Source organism: Nicotiana tomentosiformis, chromosome 8 (assembly GCF_000390325.3).
Source record: "Nicotiana tomentosiformis chromosome 8, ASM39032v3, whole genome shotgun sequence".
In the NCBI taxonomy this organism is placed as follows: Eukaryota; Viridiplantae; Streptophyta; class Magnoliopsida; order Solanales; family Solanaceae; genus Nicotiana; species Nicotiana tomentosiformis.
This window is the reverse complement of record NC_090819.1, coordinates 94,134,670-94,159,255: the sequence shown is the minus strand read 5'-3', so window position 1 is coordinate 94,159,255 and position 24,586 is coordinate 94,134,670.

Sequence of the window (24,586 nt, the reverse complement as noted above, 5' to 3'; positions counted from 1 at the left end):
TAAAATCTGTAAAATATGGTTTGATAAGGTCTTCTATCCTGAGACCTTCATACTCCTTGTCGAGTGCTAGTATGGGTAATACCTGGAGAGTAATGTATTCGAACTTTTCTTCTTTAGGAAGATCTTCTTGTGTCTTCTTTGCTGAAGGGTTGACTGCTTCTGCGAAAGTTTCGGGAACTTTCATGGCATAGCTTTCCTTAGTTTGGACTGAGGAGTTAGAGGTTGTTCCTTTTTCAAAAGGTTTTGTAGGTTGGGTTAGTTTCTCTGAGGGAACTAGTATGGGTGCTGGTAATTTGGGATATTCAGCTAGAGCTGTATATCGGTTCTGAAAGGAAAGTTGGGGCCTTCGAGGGGCTTGTTGTTTTACTGGGAGTGACAGGAAGAGGAACAAATGGTCTAGCCATTTGAGGTTTATTGATCTCCTTTCCTTTAGAAGGGGCATTAGGTCTGAAGGGCCTCATTCTTTCCCTGTAAAAATTCTCTTGTTAGAAAATCAGGTAAAGAGTTATTTTCTCCTTTGATAAAATCGATTTTAAAATCAAAGCTAGATAGTAGAGCTTGCCATCTAGTGAATATTTGTTTTGAAACAAGATTTTTGACATCCTTTTGAAAAATCTCTTTAGCAGATTTACAATCTACTCTTACTAAAAATTCTTTGTTTATAAGATCGTCTTGAAATTTAGTAATACATAATACTATAGACAAGACTTCTTTCTTAACAGTAGAATAGTTTTTCTGGGCGGAATTCTAGATTCCTGATGTAAAACGAACGAGCTGTTCAGGGGATTCTATGGTAATCCTTTGTTTAAGAATTCCTCCGTATCCTATGTCGGAAGCATCTGTTTCAACAATCATGAATGCTTCTGGGTTTGGGATACCTAAGCACGGAAGGTTCTGTACTAAACCTTTGATTTGAATAACATACTATATTTGTTCTGAACTCCAAGGAACAGGATTCTTCCTAAGTCTTTTGTACAGAGGTTCACAGACCTGTCTAATATTTGGGATAAAATCAGCGACATAATTAAGATTTCCAAGAAATCTTTGAAGCTGGGTCTTATCCGTAATCACATTTGGGAACTTTGAAGAGAACTCTATGGCTCTACAAATTGGTTTATAAGATCCTTGGTATAGGTCGTGGCCTAAGAATCTAATGAAAGTTTGAAAAAGCCTAATCTTGTTAGCGCTAACTACCAGACCATTTCTCTTAACAACCTTTAAGAAAGTGTTGAGATGCTTAAAATGAGAATCTATATTTTCAGAAAAAATAAGAACATCATCAATATAAACAATAGACATATGACTATAGTCATTAAAGATTGAGTTCATAATATTCTGGAACTCGGAAGGGGTGTTCTTGAGCCCAAATAGCATTACATTCCATTTGTACTGCCCGAAGGGAACGTTGAAAGCAGTTTTGTATCTGTCTTTCTCGGCTACTTGAATTTGCCAGAAACCAGATTTCATATCGAACTTACTGTAAACATTAGCTTTGTAAGTTCTCTTCAAGAGATCCTTTTTGTTGGGAACGGGATATCGGATCCATTTAAGGATAGTGTTTAAAGGCTTATAGTTTATAACTAATCGTGGTGCTCCTCTTTCTTTCTCTGCACTATTATTGACGTAAAAGGCAGAGCAACTCTAAGGTGATTTAGAGGGGCGAATAATATTATTCTTAAGAAGATTTGAAATCTCAGTTTTGCAAGTTTTCATCATTTCGTAATTTATTTGAATAGGTCTTGCTTTGGTAGAGATGACCTGTTCATTGAATCCTTCAATGTAAGGAAGTTCAACTAAATGCTTTTTTCTTTCCCAAAAAGCGTTAGGAAAATCAGAGCATATTTCTTTTTCAAAAATGTTTTGAAGATTGGCTATTTTAGTAACCATCTCCGGGGTTTTTAAAATCTGCTCGATTTTCTTAACTTTTATTTCATCCTTTAAAAAGGTGATATGCTGAGAAAGTTTGTTAATACGAAAAATAGTATTTTTTCTAATAAAATTACTTTCATCTTGTGAAAGAGTTTTGACAAAAGGAAAATATAATTCTTTTCCTAATATGTGAGTAGAGATACCATCTAAGCCAGTAATGAAGGAATTCCTAAGATGATATCTTCATTTATATTCTCAGTAATGATAAAATCATTTGTTAAACAAATACCATTGTTACAGATATGAGCTTTAGAAAGCTTATAGTTAATACGAAGCTGTTCTCCTGTAGCGGAGTATAATTTAGAAGTACGTTTTTCTAAATACTGAATAGGAACAATACCTTTCATGATACAGTTACGATCTGCACCACTGTCAAGTAAAGCAATTTTGTTAATAACAAAGTATTTATTAATAACTATTTTGATGGGAATATGATAACTCTGAGGTTTAATACTAGTAATCACCGTAAGACCGGGAGTTTGGGAAGATGAAGTCTTATCTTGAGTAAGACGAATATCGATCGGGTTATCATTTTCTGAATGATACTCACTTTCATGAAGTTCAGGTTCTTCTTCGTTTTCGGACTTATGTTCATAAGTCCTAGCTTGTTTAAGAACCTGTTCTGTAAGAACATCAAGTTAGAATTTTCCAAGTCTAGATTTAATATCTTTAATCTCTTCTTTGAGTTCTGAGACTTCATGTCTTAGATCAGAGATTGAGGGTTCAGCAGGTTTATCGAAACGAGACATGACTTGCTTCATGCTGAATGGTTCAACGATTGTCCTTGATTTGGGTTTGTCATTTTGATGAGAGAGGATAAGATTTTTGAGTTCTATCAAATATCGTTTCCTTGATTCATCGTCATTGATGTGTTGTACCACATCGTAAAGAGCTTCTTTGGAGCTATCAGAAAGAACCTTAATGGAGACTGGAGAGTTGTCACAGGTACAGAAGGCTCCAGAACAGTGGCTTTCAACGCCAGATTGGCTTGAATCAGAATTATAAGCGATGTTGATATTCTCTTCATCGCTATATTCTTCTGATGAGTAATAAGGAGAAGAATCAGTATTATCTTCCTCAAAGATAGAGAAGAGTTCCTTTTTGGTATCTTCATTAATTTCTAAGAGGTTGATTTTCTTCTTCTTTTTGCCGGATTTGCATTCATTGGCTCTATGACCGGTTTTGCCACAGTTCCAACAAACATCTCTGATTTTAGAAGACTTTGAAGGTCTTCTGAATTTGGATTTCTTTCTAGGACGATCCTCAGAATTTCTTCGAGATTTGCTTCGGTGAATCTTTTAGAAAGATTTGTTCTTTCTAGAAGAATGAGTAGAGGGGGCAACAATATTAGTATAACCGAAGTCTTGACAGAAACTTCCAAAGTTTTGACAGAAACTTCCTAGTTCTTTTCTAGAGGAGTGTTGCTCTTTTTTGAGCTGATTTTTGAGCTTGATGTCTGTGCAGAGTTCAAGACCTACAACATTGATGATGATAACAAGGTCACCATAGGTCATTTGATGGTAAGGAATTTTACCTTCACAACGATCTTGGATTTTGGTTCAGACCTTGCTTGCGAATAAGGGGGAAGACCGCTGATGAAACGTTCTTTCCAAAAGTCTAGATGACAGTCAGGTCTAATCATAACCTTGCTGATGAATTGGTTTTTATACCAGATAAAGTCATCTAGAGATGGGCAAGATATGTTGTTTAGGATTTGTAAGATTCTACCTTGGAAGAGGTTCTCCGATGAAGTGTTTGGCTATTTGGTAGAGAAGTGTAGCGCAAGCGTCTTCTCTAGTTACCTGAGAGGTAGTTTCCATGGCAGTACCCTCAGTTTTGACTACAGTTTCGATGGTTGTAGCAGAGTATATGGCTTGTCTAACATCTTCGGTGAAATAGTTATCCCACCAATGTTTTAACATGCCGATGAATCCAGCTACAATCATAGAGGCTGCTTCCTTATCAGAGGAACCTCTTATTTTGTAGGCTGTGATGCAAACTCCCATTTCATGGTCTCTAGAAAAATAGAACAAGAGTTTCTAGAACTTAGAAGCTTTTTAAGAACTTAGAAGGCCCTGTGCGAAGGTAATCTCTTCCTTTTCACGAATCAACCTCTGAAGGCCCTCGGAGACAAGAAAGTTAGCCTACAAAGTAAGAAGAGTAAAATTCAGGAGATGTTCACACCCAAAAATAGAAGAAGTAATAAAGGAAGAAAGGAGCGTACCGCTGTGGTGTTCTGCATGGCATTGTTCAACAAACACACTCCGAGAGTGCTTAAATCTTTTCTCAGTCTTTCTCTTAAGCCAAAGGCTTCAGATAATTAGCAAGCTCCACCGGCGGGGATAGCAGGTTGCATTCGGCAGAGATCGAAAGAGTAACGTTCCTCCTTCTTTGTGGATCTTCAGAATGGGTAGCATAATTTTACCCCAAATTCCAATGAAGTGGGGACTGTGGAAGAAGAACACCTTCTTCGTGGTGAGAAGCAGCTACGTCAAATGCAGTGCTGGTTGTTGGATACTCGCTAACCAAAGACGGCAAGGGTCCGGTACTCAGCTCCGCAGTACCGGACACAGCAATTGGGGCCCGAAAATGTGAGTTGACATTATCTACCAAATCAAATTCTACCCAAAGTGCCGAGGCATCGTCTTCGTTTGGTGTAACTCTCCCAACAGGTTGAGCATCCTCATGAGAAGATGAGGATTGTCATCTTCTATGTAGAGAAGCTCCCTCATCACTAGCTTTATCATCATCATCGATCGTCATGGTGTCTATGACCGCCCAGAAGGTGGGCCATCCACCATTGCCACCGGAGATGACTCAGGGACATCGGTCCTTGACTTTTATTGTTTTCCTCGGCTGCAGAGGAGCATCTTCTCTATGGTTGTTTGTCTTCCTGCCTAGGACTCCGTAAAGAAGTATTTGCTCTCGAAGCAGGCCCGGATCCACCTGTTCAAGTAAGCGCCTCCTGAAGCAACCTCAACACATCAGTAGGATCAACTAAGACATCCTCCTCGGGAATAACAACAGGGCCCGCGGGTAGACCTAATTTCATAAACAGGTTAGAAAGGGTCAATCAAATTCTTCATATGAAAAATTGAAACAAGATGAATTTGAATTATCATGATTCTTGGTCTTCCACCCGTATTTAGGGGCCAATTCTTTCCACAAGCGAGTCTCGGGCATCGTAATGTCCAAGATCTTTTGTAGCCACCAGTCCAAACCTTCAAACACCAGTGGGATTCATCGAGTTGTTGAAATAAACAAAGGATGGAGGATCAATACGACTATAAAAAAAATTTAGTAAAAGGAAATACTAAACAAAGAGCTTACGAGTGCGGTTCCAAGCGGCCAAAAAGGATGAAGTCATTCCCGGAATGATGTCGGTGGTGGCAATTGCAATGAACTGTTCCATCCATCCCCGATCATTGTCGTCATCCATGCTAGACAACAAAGCATGGTGTCCATGCTTGCAGAGGTTTATCATTCCCCTGCGGAAAATTTTGGGAGAATAAAGATTCATCATATGAGCTAGGGGTGGGCATAATACCGGCTGAACCGAAAAAACTGGCTGAACCATGAAGTTTGATTTTTCGGTTTTGGTTTAATCGGTTATTTGGTCGGTGTGCGGTTTTTAAATTTTAATTTTTTTATTTTTCAGTGCGGTTTACGATTTTGGTGTTTCAATTTTTGGTTAAACCGAAAAACCAAAATTTTGGGTATGAATCCAAAACTTACGTTACCCATCTAAAGGCTGAAGCCCACCCAATTTAACCAAACCCTAATTAGCCTACAAACTAAGACTTAGGTTACTTCCCATTTTCCTTCCTTAGAAATTAGAAATTAGGGTTCCTCCTCTATCTATAATGTTGCCGAGTGTCGACGCCCCTGTGACGCCTTCTTCCTCAGCTCGTCACTCATCATTCTTCCTCAGGTTAGTGGTTACCTCCTTCTTCTGAGTTTTCCTTCCACTACACTTCTAAGGTACCTCTTCTGTGTCAATTTTTTCAAATGTTCTAATCCATTCAATACGAGAAGAAAAATATCAATGCATGTTTCTTTTCCAATAAAATCAAACAAACAGATGTCCTAGATCCCTCACTCACGAAAACGTGTACAAGCTACTTTGCCCCTCCCTTTTTTTTTATTTAGTTAAGTCTTACATTGGATGTAAATCAACAAAGACGAGTTGTGTTTTTTCAGTTGAGATATACATTTGATCTTTTGTACTTTGGTGCCCTTTTGTCCACCCTAATCTCAACCTTCCCCCTACCTAATGCCCCTTCAAATTCTATAAAGACATTAGGGACAACTTAAGCAACATTAGTTTATTCTAGTGTCTTATTCTTGTTCTCTTCAATAATACTTTACAAAGACGACCGCATGATGTTAAATACTACTTAGTTTATTTCTGAATATATTTTCAGACAATACTAGCTCCCTTTTTGTTTCCTGTTGTAATTTTTAGTCCTGTACAGTGTACTGCATTTTCCCAATCCAAAAACCTTCAACACTTATAAATGCATGAGTTATATAGAAAATCTTTCAAAGGAAAGATAATTCAAACTTCGAAGCATATAAATAACTTTTATATCTCTATATCTTTTTTATCTTCTTTGTGTTGTTATAGCTTTGACAACAATAAAAAGCAGTATGCGTATGGTAGTTTAATATACTTGTTATATGATATCACGCAAAGCTTTTATCTTCTTTGTGTTATTGTAACGACCCAACAGGTCGTTTTGACTGTTAGAACCCCGTTCCCCTAAATAAAACTTCCCGTATATATTTTTAATGATTTATGACTTGCGGGGATGGTTGGTTCGCGATTTGGAAGTGTTCGGGTTGAAATCGGAACACTTGTTTCCTTAAGTTAGCCTTAAAAGACCAAGTTTGACTTCCGTCAATATTTTGAGAAAATGACATCAGAATCGGGATTTGGCAGTTCCAATTGGTTTGTATGATGATTTCGAACTTAGGCGTATGTTCGAATAGGGTTTTGGATAACCCTAGAGCGTTTTGGCGCTTAAAAGTAAAAATCAACTATTTGAAGGTTTAAAGTTCTTTAAAATTGGTTTGGAATAGGTTTTGGAGTAATCGAGGTCCATTTGGAATTTCGAGTATGAGAATAGCTCAGTATAGTGATTTAAGACTTGCACGCAAAATTTCGTGTCATTCCGAGTAGTTTAAGTATGTTTTGGCGCATTGGAAGTAAATTAAAGAACTTGAAAATTTTAAGTTTGAATCAATTTGGTTTGGGGTATGATTCTTAGATTTGATGTTGTTTTACACATTCTGTGAGTTTGAGCGAGTCCGTTTTATTATTTCAAACCTGTTGGTATGTTCCGGCGAGGCCCCGGATGCCCCGAGTGTTAACCGGGCGAGGCTCGGATCAATTTTGGAATTTTGAAGAAGAACTGAAGCCTTTTGTTTCTAGTACGTTTGCACCTGCACTTGGACAGCCGTAGGTGCGACTCTCACAGATGCGAGGTCTATGCGCAGAAGTAGAAAAAGGGAAGGGGAGGCCACCGCCGCAGATGCAGAATTTTGGCGCACCTGCGAACGCGCAGGTACGAGGCAGTGTGCGCAGATGCGAGAGGGGGGCAGGCGATCGAAACTCGCACCTGCAAGGATTTTCCGCAGGTGCGAAAGCTGCAGGTGCAGTACCCCTTCCGCAGGTGCGAAACCACTGCTTTGCAGAATGGTTAAAAATCGGGGCTCAAACATTTTGAGCCCATTTTTTCCCTCTATTTTCGGGCGATTTCAGAGCTTTTGAGAAGGGAGATCAACTAACAACTTGGAGGTAAGTTAATTCTACACCCCTTGAGTTAAATACATAGATTATAAGTATATTATAACTAGTAAATCTTAGAAATCAAAGGCTTAGATGAAAAACCTAGATTTTTATAAAAATGAGATTTTAACCACGAAAATAGTTATGGAATTGGGTAGAAATTATATATTTGAGTTCTTGAGATTTTGGGTAATGTTTTCATCCAAATATTTCCAGAATCCGGGCACGTGGGCCCGGGGTGAATTTTAGGAATTTTATTGTTTTGGATAGGGTAATTTATTCAATTGCCTAAATTAGAATTTTTGAATATGTATTAATTATTTCATATAATATTTGGATAGCTTCGAATATTTCGGCACTGAATTGTACATTTAACGCGATGTGGTAATCGGAAAGTGGACTTCGAGACAAGCTAAGTCTCTTGTCTAATCTTGTGAGGAGGAAATTACCCCATAGGGATTAAATTGAATAATTGTTGCTAATTGCGGGGGCTACATACACACGAGGTGACGAGAGTCCGTGCGTAGCTACTATTAATGCTAAAGTCCGGGTAGTTTAGGACTCAAAGCATGAATTACTTGTGTACATTATATTCTTTTTTTAATTAATATTAATTGATATATATGAATATATTGTGAATTGCTAGATAAAGATATTAAAGGATGAAAATATCATATGATTGATTTCTGTTTAAATTAATTAATCGTTAAAAGAAATTTTTCTTCCTCTCGATTTTATCTTATAATAAATATACTCTCCTTCCGGAGGTACATAAGAAAATGTCCTCCTTTCTTGTGGAGCGGGTCGAATGCCTCGGCAGGATAGATGCATCTATGGATCGCGCCGCACGTCCCTCGGCAGTGCACACGACACTCTGGATCGAGCCGTACGTCCTCGTCAAAAATCGTACATAATAATAATAATTACACGATACCTTAATAGTTTATTTCAGCTTGCGAAGCTAATTTATAAATTGGAGAATCCTTGAAATTTAATGAATTATTGATCCTTCTTGTTAAGGAATTAATTGTTATTCATGTAAATGAGATTAATTGATAAATTGGAAATTATTTGTGTGATAACCCAAAAGGTCATCTTATATTTTAGCACTCGAATATGCGCTCTTAAGCCTTAAAAATCTCATTTTTACCCTCCTCGATTTGCGTGTGCAGTCCGGGCAGGTTTCCGAAAAGCTTTTATGTTGAAAACTAATGTAAATAAGAATTATTGCCTTAAAAGTTGATTTTAGTTGATTTCGGTCAATATTTTTGGTAAACGGGCCCGGATCCATATTTTGACAGTCCCGGTAGGTCCGTATCGAATTATGGGGCATAGGCGTATTCCCGGAATTGAATTCGGAGGTCCCTAGCTTGAGTTATGAATTTTTGATGAAAATTAAAAGTTTGAAAATTATTTGTTTTTAAGAATTGATTGATATTTGGCATTGTTCGTATCGGGTTCGTATTTTGGTTCTGGAGCCCAGTACATGTTCATTATGATATTTAAGACTTGTCTGTGAAATTTGGTAAGAAACGGAGTTGATTTGACGTGATTCAGACGTCCAGTTGAGAAAATAGAAATTTTAAAGTATTTTTTGAGAATTTCATTTGATTTGGTACTAAATTCATAGTTCTAGGTGTTATTTTGGCGATTTGATTGCGCGAGCAAGTTTGTATGATGTTTCTAGACTTGTGTGCATGTTTGGTTTGGAGCCCCGAGGGATCGAGTGAGTTTCGGATAGGCTACAGAGTGAGATTTGGCTTGGAAAACACTGCTGGGCATCTGATATTATTGCAGGCCTCTGATCTCGCATTTGCGAGATCAGGCATCGCAATTTCGACCTCTGAGATGTTCGCATTTGCGAGCTTCTCATCGCAAATGGAAAGAGAAGTTGGGCCAATAGTTTTCGCATTTGCGAATTTTCGTTCGCATTTGCGAAGAGAGTCGGGGAAAGGCAGTGATCGCAAATGCGATCATTTAGTCGCATTTGTGAAGATACAATGGTCGCAAATGCGACACTGTCCTCACATTTGCGAAGGCAACGGGACTGTGAAGGGCATCGCAATTGTGAGTGTTCCTTCGCATTTGCGAAGCTAAGGTCGCAATTGCGACACCTGCAGCTGAGTAAAAGGGACTTAGACGGGATTTTTCATCCATTTTTCATATTTTCAAAAGCCTAAACCTTAAGAGGCGATTTTCCAAAGACCAAATCTTTCCCAAATCATAGGTAAGTGATTCCTAACTCTTTTCTTTCAATCTTTTATATCTTATAACAAGATTTCAACCTAGAATCTACAATTTTTATGGTGAAATTAGGATTTTTGGGTAGAACTTAGGAATTTCGAAATTTGAGGATTTAGACCTCAATTTGAGGTCGGATTCCAAAACTAATTACATATTCGGGCTCGAGGGTGAATGGGTAAAAGGATTTTGGTCCGAACCTCGGGTTTTGACCCAGCGGACTCGGGGTCGATTTTTTAACTTTTTAGAGGAAAATTTGGGGAATTTAATTTATGCAATATAATTGATTTCTTAAGCAATATTTGAGTCATTTTTGAATAGATAAGAGTGGTTTGGAGGTGAATTCCAAAGGAAAAGTTGTGATTGAGAATTAAGTGGCCTTCGGAGTGAGGTAAGTGTTGTGTCTAACCCTGACTTGAGGGAATTAGGAACCTTAGATTACTTGCTAAGTGAAATTCATGTGAGCGGCGTATATGTGAGGTGACGAGTACTTATGCGCCGCCAATTTACCTATTTTTCATGTTTCTCAGTTTTTCTTATATTGTCTCATTACTATGCCTAATTGCAATGTGTTATACTAGTGTTGTTCAATTTATCATTCTTATCATGTTTATGGATTTTCTGGTGATAATTGAGTTTTTATTTCTAAGTTGAGATTGATGTTACGAAACCAAATGTTGAGGTAAGGTTTGTACTTCTTATTCTATCTCCATGTTGATATTTATGCATTGCATTATGGTAAGGGAGAGTGTTAATGCATGAAGGGTGATGTCGTGCCATACTGTGAGTGTTAATGCACGAAGGGTGATGTCGTGCCATATTGTGAGTGTTAATGCACGAAGGGTGATGTTGTGCCATATTGTGAGTGTCAATGCACGAAGGGTGATGTTGTGCCATATTGTGAGTGTTAATGCACGGAGGGTGATGTCGTGCCATGATATGAGAGTTAATGCACGAAGGGTGATGCCGTGCCGTTTCTATTAATTTTATGGTGAGATTGAGAGTAAAAGCACGAAGGGTGATGACGTGCATTTTTCCTTACTGTATTCACTATTCCTATTGATTCGTGGTATATTGTCTGCTCCGGTGATCATTCTGTTGTAGTCTAAGTATGTTCCCCTCCCGACATTCCCTGTTTAGTTCTTCATTTCTGTTATGTGTATATACATTGTTAAATTGTACATGTTGATTTGTAGGTGCCTTGCCTTAGCCTCGTCACTACTTCGTCGAGGTTAGGCTCGACACTTACCAGTACATGGGGTCGGTTGTACTGATACTGTACTTTGCACTTTCTGTGCAGATTTTGATACCGACTCGGGTTGATCGAGTGATCGAGATTTTACTATTGGTCCGCTGTCCAGAGACTCAAAGTAGATCTGTCGGCGTACACAGACCTTGAAGTGCCCATTTATCTTTTCTGTTCTACTGTTTCTTTCATTCAGACAGTTGTATTTCTTTCAGACTATTACTTGTAGTAAATTCTAGAATTCTCGTGAATTGTGACTCCAGATCCGGGTGGTATTAATTAATACATTTTTTATGATATTCCCCACTTATTTGATTTCATCTTAGTTGAGTATTGTTAATTACTGAATGGAAATAAGGAATTGGTTTAATAATTCTCTAACGTTGGCTTGCCTAGTAAGTGAAATGTTAGGCGCCATCACGGTCCCGTCGGTAGGTAATTCCGGGTCATGACAGTTGGTATCAAAGCACTAGGTTTCCTAGGTCTCACGATTCACGAGCAAGCTTAGTAGAGTCTGGAGGATCGGTACAGAGACGTCTGTGCTTATCTTTCAGAGGCTATGAAGTTTAGGAACAAGTTGCACTTATATTCTTCTCCGTCATGCGATTTTGCTTTCTCAATACTGATTGAACTCTTCTACTCATATTCTCTTGCAGATGGCGAGAACACGTACCACTTTCAGAGCCTCCAGTGGCAGCTCCTACGCGGGGAAGAGGTCGAGGCCGAGGCCGTGCTAGAGGCCGAGGTAGGGGCAGGGCTCAGCCTAGGGCCCGAGCAGCAGCCCCAGCAGTGGAGCCTCAGATAGAGCTTGACGAGGATGCTCCAGCCCAGACTATTCCTACCGGACCAGCTCAGGTTCCGGAGGGGTTCATTGCTACCCCAGTACTTCAGGATGCTTTGGTCTGTTTGGTGGGCCTTATGGAGAGTGTGGCCCAGACTGGCGCATTTCCCATGGTACCAACAGTCTCTCAGGCTGGAGGAGGAGCCTAGACTCCTACCACTCCCGCTCCGGAGCAGATAGCTCCCCAGTATCAGGCTCCAGCAGCTCAGCCAGTCGGATTAGTTCAGCTGGTTATTGCGGAACAGGTCAGAGATGGGCCAGCTATGTCTTCTGAGGCTTTATGGAGATTGGACAGGTTTACTAAGCTCTTTCCTGTTCACTTCAGTGGTGCTCCTTCAGAGGACCCCCAGGAATATCTTGATAGCTATCACGAGGTTCTACAAAACATGGGTATAGTGGAGACCAATGGGCTCGATTTTGCTGCATTTCAAATGATTGGTTCCGCCAAGAAATGGTGGAGAGATTACTTGTTGACCAGACTAGATGGGTCGCCTGCTCTTACTTGGGACTAGTTCTCTCAGCTCTTCATAGAGAAGTTTCTGGCTATCACATTGAGAGAGGAGCGTCGCCGTCAATTTGAGCGTCTCCAGCAGGGCAGTATGACTGTTACTCAGTATGAGACCCGTTTTGTGGATTTGTCCCGTCATGCCATTCTTTTGCTTCCCACCGAGTGAGAGAGGGTGAGGAGGTTTATTTATGGACTTGCTCAGCCTATCAGATTGTAGATGGCTAAGGAGACTAGGAGTGAGATTTCTTTTCAGGCGGCTGCTAATATCGCCAGACGGGTCGAAATGGTTCTTACTCAGGGAGGTCAGGGGTCTGACAAGAGACCTCGTCATTCCGGTGAGTTCAGCGGTGCCTCATCTAGAGGCAGAAGTACTTTTGGTAGAGGCCATCCTCACAGGCCATTTCATTCAGCGCTTTGGGCATCCCACGGTGCCTCAGGTGGTCGTGGCCCTCAGATGAATTATTCCGACCAGCTAGCCTACAGTGCACCACCAGCTCCTATTAGTGCACCTCCACTCCAGAGTTATCAAGGTGGTTATTCGGGTCGACAGGGTCAGTTTTAGGGTCAGTAGTCACTACAACCAAGGTTATGTTATACTTGTAGTGATCTGAGACACATTGCTAGATTTTGCCCTCGAGAAACGGGCAGCTCACAACATCAGAGTTCTCATGCCATGGTTCCGGCACCAGTTTCTGCACCATCTGCTTAGCCATCCAGAGGTAGGGGTCAGGCAGCCAGAGGTAGAGGCCAGACTGTGAGAGTTGGAGGTCAGGCCGTTAGAGGTGGAGCCCAGCCAGTTAGAGGTCATCCTGGGGACGTAGTTCAGGGTGGTAGGGCCCAGCCCCGGTGTTATGCTTTCCCAGCCAGACCTGAGGCTGAGTTATCTGACGCTGTTATCACAGGTACTGTTTCAGTTTGCAGTAGAGATGCTTCAGTTCTATTTGATCCGGGATCTACTTACTCTTATGTGTCATCCTATTTTGCTTCCTATTTGGTTGTGCCTCGTGATTCTTTGAGTGATCTTGTGTATGTGTCCACACCAGTGGGAGATGCTATTACTGTAGATCGTGTTTATCGTTCGTGTGTGGTCACCATTGGGAGTCTTGAGACTCGTGTAGATCTTCTACTTCTTGACATGGTTGATTTTGATGTCATACTGGTATAGATTAGTTGTCACCTTATCATGCTATATTGGATTGTCATGCCAAGATAGTGACCCTAGCTATGCCGGGGTTACCTCGGTTAGAGTGGAAAGGAACTCCTGGTCATTCTGCCAGTAGGGTTATTTCTTATATGAAAGCTCGGTGTATGGTAGAGAAAGGGTGTCTAGCCTATTTGCCTTATATTCGCGATCCCATTGCGGATGTTCCTTCTATGGACTCAGTACCAGTTGTTTGTGAATTTCTAGAAGTATTTCCTGCAGATCTGCCGGTGATGCCACCCGATAGAGATATTGACTTCTGTATTGATTTGGCTCCAGGTACTCAGCCCATTTCTATTCCACCATACTGTATGGACCCGCCAGAATTGAAAGAATTGAAAGAGAAATTACAAGACTTGCTTGATATGGGATTCATTAGACCAGTGTCTCGCCCTGGGGTGCACCAGTACTATTTGTAAAGAAGAAAGATGGCTCTATGCGGATGTGTATAAATTATCGGTAGTTGAACAAGGCCACTATCAAAAACAAATATCCGCTTCCAAGAATTGATGACTTATTTGATTAGCTTCAGGGTGCCAAGGTATTTTCGAAGATTTATTTGAGGTTCGGTTACCATCAGTTGAAGATTAGGGCATCTGATGTCCCTAAAATAGCTTTTCGGACTCGGTATGGGCATTATGAATTTCTAGTGATGTCATTTGGGTTGACAAATTCCCCAGCATCATTTATGGATTTGATGAATCGGGTGTTCAAGCTTTATTTGGATTCTTTTGTGGTTGTATTCATTAATGATATCTTGATTTACTCCAGCAGTCGAGAGGAACATGAGTAGCATCTTCGAAGTGTGCCTCACACCTTGAAGAATAATCAATTATATGCCAAGTTTTCAAAATGTGAGTTTTGGTTAGACTCAGTTGCCTTTTTGGGACATGTATCGGCAGAAGGCATAAAGGTGGATCCTAAGACGATTGAGGCTGTTCATAATTGGCCTAGACCTACTTTAGTTACAGAGATCTGGAGTTTCCTGGGTTTAGTAGGTTATTATCGTTGGTTCGTGGAAGAGTTTTCATCTATAGCAAGCCCATTGACCAGATTAACTCAGAAAGGTATCCCATTCAGATGGTCAGACGAGTGTGAGATGAGCTTTCAGAATCTCAAGACTGCTTTGACTACGGCACCAGTGTTGGTATTACCCACAGGTTAAGGATCGTATACGGTATATTATGACGCATCTCACATTAGGCTTGGTGAAGTATTAATGCAAGATGGCAAGGTAATTGCATATGCGTCGCGGCAGTTGAAAGATCATGAGAAGAATTATCTTGTTCATGACTTAGAATTGGCAGCCATTGTTCATGTGCTGAAGATTTGGAGGCATTACCTCTACGGTATCTCGTGTAAGGTATTTACTGATCATCGTAGCCTTCAGTATCTGTTCAAACAAAAGGATCTTAATTTGAGGCAGAGAAGATGGTTGGAGTTGTTAAAAGACTATGATATCAAAATTTTGTATCACCCTGGAAAAGCCAATGTGGTGGCTGATGCTTTGAGTAGAAAGGCTGTGAGTATGGGCAGTTTTGCGTATATTCCGGTTGGTAAGAGGCCATTAGCTGCAGATGTTCAAACTTTGGCTAATCAGTTCGTGAGGTTAGATGTTTCAGAACCCAATCGGGTTCTAGCTTGCACAGTCGCTCGGTCTTCTTTATATGAGCGCATCATAGATAGGCAGTATGATGATCCTCATTTACTTGTCCTTAAGGACACGGTGCGGCACGGTGATTCTAAACAGGTTGTTGTGGGGAGGGATGGAGTTCTGCAAATGCAGGGTCGTATTTGTGTGCCTAATGTGGATGGGCTTCGTGAATTAATTCTTGAAGATGCACACAGTTCCAGGTACTCTATTCATCCAGGTACCGCCAAAATGTATCAAGATTTGCGGCAACATTATTGGTGGAGGAGAATGAAAAAGGATATAGTTGCTTATGTAGCTCGGTGTCTGAATTGTCAACAAGTTAAGTACGAGCATCAGAGACCTGGTGGTTTGCTTCAGAAGTTAGAAATTCCTGAGTGGAAGTGGGAGCGTATCACTATGGATTTTGTTGTTGGACTCCCATGGATTCAGAGAAAATTTGACGCAGTTTGGGTCATTGTAGACAAGTTGACCAAGTCAGCACATTTCATTCCAGTGGCAGTTACCTATTCTTCAGAGAGTTTAGCTGAAATTTACATTCGTGAGATTGTCCGCCTTCACGGTGTGCCCGTGTCTATTATTTTAGATTTAGGTACACAGTTTACCTCACACTTCAGGAGGGCTGTACAGCATGAGTTAGGCACGCGGGTTGAGTTGAGTACAACATTTCATCCACAGACAGACGGATAGTCAGAGTGCACCATCCAGATATTAGAAGATATGCTCCGCGCTTGTGTTATAGACTTTGGAGGTTCTTGGGATCAGTTCTTGCCACTTGCAGAGTTTGCCTACAATAACAGCTACCAGTCGAGCATTCAGATGGCTCCCTATGAGGCATTATATGGTAGACGGTGTAGGTTGCCAGTTGGGTGGTTTGAGTTGGGAGAGGCTCGGTTATTGGGTACAGATTTAGTTCAGGAGGCCTTGGACAAGGTCATGATTATACAGGATCGACTTCGTACAGCTCAGTCCAGGAAAACGAGTTATGCTAACCGTAGAGTTCGTGATGTTGCATTCATGGTCGGAGAGAGATTGTTACTTCGGGTATCACGCATGAAGGGTGTAATGAGGATTAGAAAGAAGGGCAAGTTGAGCCCTAGTTATATCGGACCTTTTGAGATTCTGGAGAGAGTGGGAGAGGTGGCTTACAGGCTTGCGTTTCCACCTAGTTTACCAACTGTTCATCCAGTATTCCATGTGTCTATGCTTCGAAAGTATCGCGGCGATCCGTCTCACGTGTTAGATTTTAGCTCTGTCCAGTTGGACAAGGATTTGACTTACGAGGAGGAGCCAGTGGCAATTCTAGCCCAAAAAGTTTGCCAGTTGAGATCAAAGAGTTACCCTTCAGTTCGAGTGCAGTGGAGAGCTCAGCCTATTGAGATAGCTACTTGGGAGTCCGAGTCCGATATGCAGAGTAGATATCCCCACCTTTTCACCAGCCCAGGTACTTTTCTATGTTCGTTCGAGGACGAACGATTGTTTTAGAGGTGGAGAATGTGATAACCCAAAAGGTCATCTTATGTTTTAGAACTCGAATCTACGCTTTTAAGCCTTAAAAATCTCATTTTACCCTCCTCGATTTGAGTGCGCAGTCCGGGCCGATTTTCGGAAAGCTTTTATGTTGAAAACTAATAAAAATAAGAATTTTTGCCTTAAAAGTTAATTTTAGTTGACTTTGGTCAATATTTTTGGTAAATGGGCCCGAATCCATATTTTGACGGTCCTGATAGGTCCGTATCAAATTATGGGACCTGGGCGTATGCCCGAAATTAAATTCGGAGGTCCCTAGCTTGAGTTATGAATTTTTGATGAAAATTAAAAGTCTGGAAATTATTTGTTTTTAAGAATTGATTGATATTTAGCATTGTTAGTATCGGGTCTGTATTTTGGTTCCGGAGCCCGATACAAGTTCATTATGATATTTAAGACTTGTCTGTGAAATTTAGTGAGAAACGGAGTTAATTTGACGTGATTCGGACGTCCAGCTGAGAAAATAGAAATTTTAAAGTGTTCTTGAGAATTTCATTTGATTTGGTACTAAATTCGTAGTTCTAGGTATTATTTTGGCGATTTGATCGCGCGAGCAAGTTTGTATGATGTTTTTAGACTTGTGTGCATGTTTTGTTTGGAGCCCGAGGGCTCGGGTGAGTTTCGGATAGGCTACGGAGTGAGATTTTGCTTGGAAAATACTGCTGGGCATCTGATATTATTGCAGGCCTCTGATCTCACATTTGCGAGATCAGGCATCGCAATTTCGACCTCTGAGAGGTTTGCATTTGCGAGCTTCTCATCGCAAATGCAAAGAGAATCTGGGCCAATAGTTTTCGCATTTGCGAGTTTTCGTTCGCATTTGTGAAGGGAGTTGGGGAAGGGCAGTGATAGCAAATGCAATCATTTAGTCGCATTTGCGAAGATACAGTGGTCGCAAATGCGACACTTTCCTCGCATTTGCGAAGGCAGTGGGACTGTGAAGGGCATCGCAATTGCGAGTGTTCCTTCGCATTTGCGAAGCTCAGGTCGCAATTGCGACACCTGCAGCTTAGTAAAAGGGTCTTAGACGGAATTTTTCATCCATTTTTCATATTTTCAAAAGCCTAAACCTTAAGAGGCGATTTTCCAAAGACCAAATCTTCCCCAAATCATAGGTAAGTGATTCCTAAATCTTTTCTTTCAATCTTTTACATTTTATAACAAGATTTTAACCTAGAATCTAGAATTTTTATGGTGAAATTAGGATTTTTGGGTAGAACTTAGGAATTTCGAAATTTGATGATTTAGACCTCAATTTGAGGTCGGATTTCAAAACTAATTACATATTTGGGCTCGGGGGTGAATGGGTAAAAAGATTTTGGTCCGAACCTCGGGTTTTGACCAAGCGAGCCCGGGGTCGATTTTTCAACTCTTTGGAAGAAAATTTGGGGAATTTAATTTATGCAATATAATTGATTTCTTAAGCAATATTTGAGTCATTTTTTAATAGATAAGAGTGGTTTGGAGGTGAATTCCAAAGGAAAAGCTGTGATTGAGAATTAAGTGGCCTTCGGAGCGAGGTAAGTGTTGTATCTAACCCTGACTTGAGGGAATTAGGAACCTTAGATTACTTGCTAAGTGAAATTCATGTGAGCGGCGTATATGTGAGGTGACGAGTACTTATGCGCTGCCAATTTACCTGTTTTCCATGTTTCTCAGTTTTTCTTATATTGTCTCATTCCTATGCCTAATTGTGATGTGTTATACTAGTGTTGTTCAATTTATCGTTCTTATCATGTTTACGGATTTTCTGGTGATAATTGAGTTTTTATTTCAAAGTTGAGATTGATGTTATGGAACCAAATGTTGAGGTAAGGTTTGTACTTGTTATTCTATCTCCCTGTTGATATTTATGCATTGCATTATGGTAAGGGAGAGTATTAATGCACGAAGGGTGATGTCATGCCATATTGTGAGTGTTAATGCACGAATGGTGATGTCGTGCCATATTGTGAGTGTTAATGCACGAAGGGTGATGTCGTGCCATATTGTGAGTGTAAATGCACGAAGGGTGATACCGTGCCATATTATAAGTGATAATGCACGAAGGGTGAAGTCATGTCATATTGTGAGTGTTAATGCACGAAGGGTGATGCCGTGCCATGATATGAGAGTTAATGCACGAAGGGTGATGTCGTGCCGTTTCTATTAATTTTATGGTGAGATTGAGAGTAAAAGCACGAAGGGTGATGCCGTGCATTTTTCCTTACTGTATTCACTATTCTTGTTGATTTATGGTATATTGTCTGCTCCGGTGATCATTCTGTTATAGTCCTTTATCTTGTATTCCCCTTAGTATGTTCCCCTCCCGACATTCCCTGTTTAGTTCTTCATTTCTGTTATGTGTATATACATTGTTAAATTGTACAGGTTGATTTGTAGGTGCCTTGCCTTAGCCTCGTCACTACTTCGTCGAGGTTAGGCTCGACACTTACTAGTACATGGGGTCGGTTATACTGATACTGCACTCTGTACTTTCTGTGCAGATTTTGATACCGACTCGGGTTGATCGAGATTTTACTATTGGTCCGCTGTTCGGAGACTCAAGGTAGATCTGTCGGCGTACACAGACCTTGAAGTCCCCATTTATCTTTTCTGTTCTACTGTTTCTTTCATTCAGACGGTTGTATTTCTTTCAGACCATTACTTGTAGTAAATTCTAGAATGCTCGTGAATTGTGACTCCAGATCCAGGTGGTAGTAATTAATATATTTTTTATGATATTTCGCACTTATTTTATTTCATCTTAGTTGAGTATTGTTAATTACTGAATGGAAATAAGGAATTGGTTTAATAATTCTCTAACGTTGGCTTGCCTAACAAGTGAAATGTTAGGTGCCATCACGGTCCCATCGGTGAAAAATTTCGGGTCGTGATAATTTGAATTGAAGGAATTTAATTAATATATTGAGAATTGTTGCATTTGAAGGAATTTGATTATTTCTGCTGGTTAAATAAATTATTGTAAATTCTGTGAATCTTACTGATTTAGATATTCTAGTTTTATTTCAATTATTATTATTGACTCATAGTGAGTGTCAAAGTCGGCTATCTCGTCTCTACCACTTCGAGATTAGGCTTGATACTTACTGGGTACACGTTATTTTCGTACTCATACTGCACTTGCTACACATTTTATTGTGTAGGTACATATATGTATAGCGGTCTTGTGGGCACAGAGGTGTAGTTAATAATTATGGGGACATAGGTGAGTTGCATTCTATATTACGATCCGCAGCTAACAGAGTCTCCTTCAGAGTTATTATATTTTCCTGTCTAATTTGTATTCTGGACAGATGCTGTATTTTATTTTTAATTCCCTAGTAAATGCTCATGCACTTGTGATACCGGGTTTTGGGAATGGTTTTAAATTGTTTAGAAATTTAGTTGCTAAAAATATTTATCATTTACTCTATGAGTTTTATCTTTACTATTTCATTGAAGAAATTTTTATTTCAAAAATACTAAAATGGGTAATTAAGTTAATTAATTATAGTTGGCTTGCCTGACATTGGTATCCGGCGCCATCACGGCCTATTTGGATTTTGGGTCGTGACAGTTATGGTAGTTTAACATTTGTTATAGGATATAACATCTATATACATTTTTATAGGATATAACTTTGCGTGATATTGCACAACTAGAACATTTTGACTTAAAATTGTTTACCAGTTTGCATTTTTAATTCTGTTTTCATTCAATTTTCTATAGATGACAGAAGTTGAAAGTAGAGTAAGTTAGGTGGGTTTATCTGAAAGCGAACCTACTTCTTCACCTACAAATTCAGTTGAAACTAGTCAAGGCCCAAAAACAAATCCGTACAATACAGATCAACTGCTTGGGATCATTTTGAAAAGTTTAAATATGATAATGGAGGTGATAAAGCAAAGTGTAAATATTGTGGTCATGATTATAAGACTGATTCACGATTGAATGGAACAACATCATTGAATACTCATTTAAATAAGTGTCCAAAAATACCACAAAAAGTTGATAATACACAAACACAATTGTGTTTACAAAAGGATGGGTAAATTAATGGTGGGGTGCTTTGGAAATTTGATCAAGAACTAGTTAGGAGGGCTTTAGTTGAGATGGTGATTACAGAGAAATTACCTTTTAGCTTTGTTGAAAAGAAAGGTTTTAAGAAGTTTATGAGCATAGCCCAACCTCTATTTAATGTTCCTTCTCATAGGACAATTACAAGGGACTGTTTTCAAGTTTACAGTGAAGAGAGGCTTAAACTAATGAAAAACTTCAAAGAAGTAAAACCAAAAATTTGCCTTACCACAGACGCATGGACTTCGTTACAAAGAATTAACTATATGTGTTTGACAGGTCATTTTATTGATAGAGATTGGGTGTTGCATAAAAAAAATACTAATTTTTACCCTATCTCTAGTCATAAGGGCAACGAAATGGAAAAAGTTATTGGTAATTGTTTGCTTGAATGGAAATTGGATAAGGTATTCATTGTTACTGTTGATAATGTTTCTTCGAATGATGTCACAGTCAAAGAATTGTCTAAACAACTAGATATATGGAAAACGAATTCGATGAGTGGTAAGCATCTTCATGTGAGATGCATGGCTCACATACTTAATCTAATTGTGCAAGATAGTTTGAAGGAAATTGATATTTCTGTAAAACGTGTTAGGCAAGCTGTGAGGTATATGAGATCATCTCCGCAAAGGACCTTAAAGTTTAGGGAATGTTGTGCACATCAAGAGGTAGAATGTAGCAAAATATCTCCATCTAAATCTACTTCATCTAATGACACATCTGATTAATCTAGTGGGAATGTGAGAACAAAGCAATTGTTGAAAAGGCAAAAGGAAGACTCTGGAAGTGTAGGTGCTAAATCTGAGTTGGAAAGATATATTAGTGAAGGACAAGAGCCATTGTCTGATGATTCTGATGACTTTAAAATCTTAGATTGGTGAAAAATTAATGCACCTTGATTTCCTATTCTATCTGAGCTAGCTCGTGATGTATTAGCCATTCCAATTTCAAGTGTTGCATCAAAATGTGCATTTAGCACCGGTGGCCGCATTTTTGATTCATTTAGGAGTTCATTGATTCCTCGGTTGGTTCAAAGTCTTGTTTGTGTTCAAGATTGGTTTATATGTGAAGGCACTCCTATTAATGTTGAAGAAGATTTGGAGTTTCTTGAGCAAATTGAACTTGGTAAGATTTTGCGTTTTATGAGTGTTTTAGTGAAAATTAGTTTACTTTGTAAGTTTAAAGACACACTTTATCAACTTCTATTTAGATATGGCAAAGAGCGGAAGAGAAACTTGCATTATTGAAAGAGATACTAGCATTGTTGATATATAGTTTGAACACGTGGGAAGTTTAAAGATTTGCTTGTTTTATGATATCCTTTATTCATTTTGTTATTTATAATTAAAAATATTTTATTAACTTGTGATCTTTTCTTTTTTTGTAGGTTCAACTATGTCTCGTGGTCCTAACGCTAGATCGCCTATTTGGGAACATTTTGAGCTAGTTGAAGTAAATGAGAAAGCCCGCAAAGCAAAGTGTCTTCATTGTGGTCGAGTTTATAATTGTCATCCGAAGTATTATGGAACTTTTGGCTTAGTGAAGCATATTAAGAAGTGTCTCATGCCTCATCCAGTGATTCGTATTTAAGACTTTAAGTATCCTTTTCTAGACTTACTTTGTGGCTTGTGGCTTGTGATTAGTTTGCCACTGTTTTGTTGTTTGGTGATAGAATTTCTAGACTTGTTTTGGACTTTGGTAGTTGCGAGTTTTAGCTAAACTGTGTTTGCTGAACTGTGTTAGCTGATCTTCTTGTTTGAAGTATTTAATGGCACATCTGAAATCTTTCAGTGGCACGTCTGAAATCTTCCAGTGGCACGTCTATCTATATTCAGTTACATAAATGGTGTATCTCTTGGTTTGTATTTCCATTTTCTATCTCAGAATGCATGCCAAAAAGATTAGTCGCTGTTACAGCTTTCTGATTTTTATATGGAAATTGGAAGGGAAAAAGATTTTCTTTGCAATTTTGTTTAGCTATAATTGCTAGCCAAAGGCCGACCTAAAATTCCGTAGTCTACATCGGATATAAAAATCTTGAACCGTTAATAACCAAAAAACTAAACTGGAAATAACTGAACCGAACCTTGAAAAAATCGCACCGAACCGTAAATACTTTGGTTTGATTTGGTTATTAATATTACAAAATCGAAAACCGATAAACCAAACCGTACTTTCATAATAACCGACCAAACCGACCGACGTCCACCCCTAATATGAGCTAAGATTAGTTCCTCTCCAGCTTCCTGGCACAAAATGCCGAAGGCAAGCAACTATCCTCCACACAGAAGGACTTACTTGTACCAAACACACCTTGTAACGGAGGCAAAACTCCGCAATCACGGAGTCAAGCTCTCCGCTCAATGAGAACGCACCCAAAGTAAAGGGATACATGTAAACATATGTAAAACCCACCTTGAGTAGGGTGACTCGCTTCGATAGATCAGGAGCGATAATCTCCAAGTCATGGCAGCGGCAATCTTCCTTCACTGCAGGAATGCTCGAAGGATGTATGGAAGAAGGATACATGCTAACGACCCATATACGAGAGTTAGCAGTAGGAAATTTCTCTTCGAAATCTTTTATAGTAATAAGACTTCTAGGGATGATGAAACTCACTGTTAGAGGAGCAAAGTCCTCGGTCTTGTTCTTGCTTTTTGAGAAACCGGTATGTTTTGAAGAAGAAGCCATTGTAGGAAAGAAAAAAAAGGGTCTTTCGTTTGAAGAGAATTATAGAAAGGATGAAGAAATAATATGCAAGTTAGATAAAGGAAGTTTGAAAAGTTATGAAGTATTAGGGAGGAAGAAAGTTTTGGCGGCTAAATTCATGGCCAGGATTACCCCGATAATCGACAAAAGTTGTGCTGAATCATGGGACGACGTGTGTTCGGGGCATTAAATGCGGAGAGACATGTGTCTAATCAACCGCCAGAAGCCTTCAGAGAGAATTATAGTAATTCCCACCAAAAGTGTATTTCTACCGACTTTCCGGTAACATAAAGTTATGTCACCGGAAAGCAGGGGGACCATCTGTATAGGATAAAATATGTTATGACACGTGGTTGTCCGAGAAAGGGACATGTGGAACCCAAGACCGGGGGATGACTGAAGACAATTGTTTCGTTTGTCACCAAGAAGAATAATGCTCATGAAGATGTGATAAATGCTCTTCTCCCGATAGCATTTAATAGAGAATATTCATAGCATTAAGAGCAGTTACCCATTACAAGGAATTTGGCATTTATGTTCACCGTTATATCTTCATCATTGCCCCTCATAATTTACATTAATAAAGAGCACGACCCTAGGACCCTTTTGATAGCTATAAATAGTGAGCTCGATTATCATTGTAAGGGACATGGATTTTCTGGCAAACTTACACTATATTTTATAAAAAGCTCAATTCAATCTTGTCTTCTGATTTCTTAATTTCTTTGTTGTTGTGCCCGGAAACCCTGTTCCTGAAATTGTTGCTTCTGTTGTTTTGTCTATATCCTAAGGCTAAGTATTGCATAACTCTTCGATCATTTATTTATTTCAGGATCAAATTAATTCACTTATCTAAAACCACATATAAATTCAATTG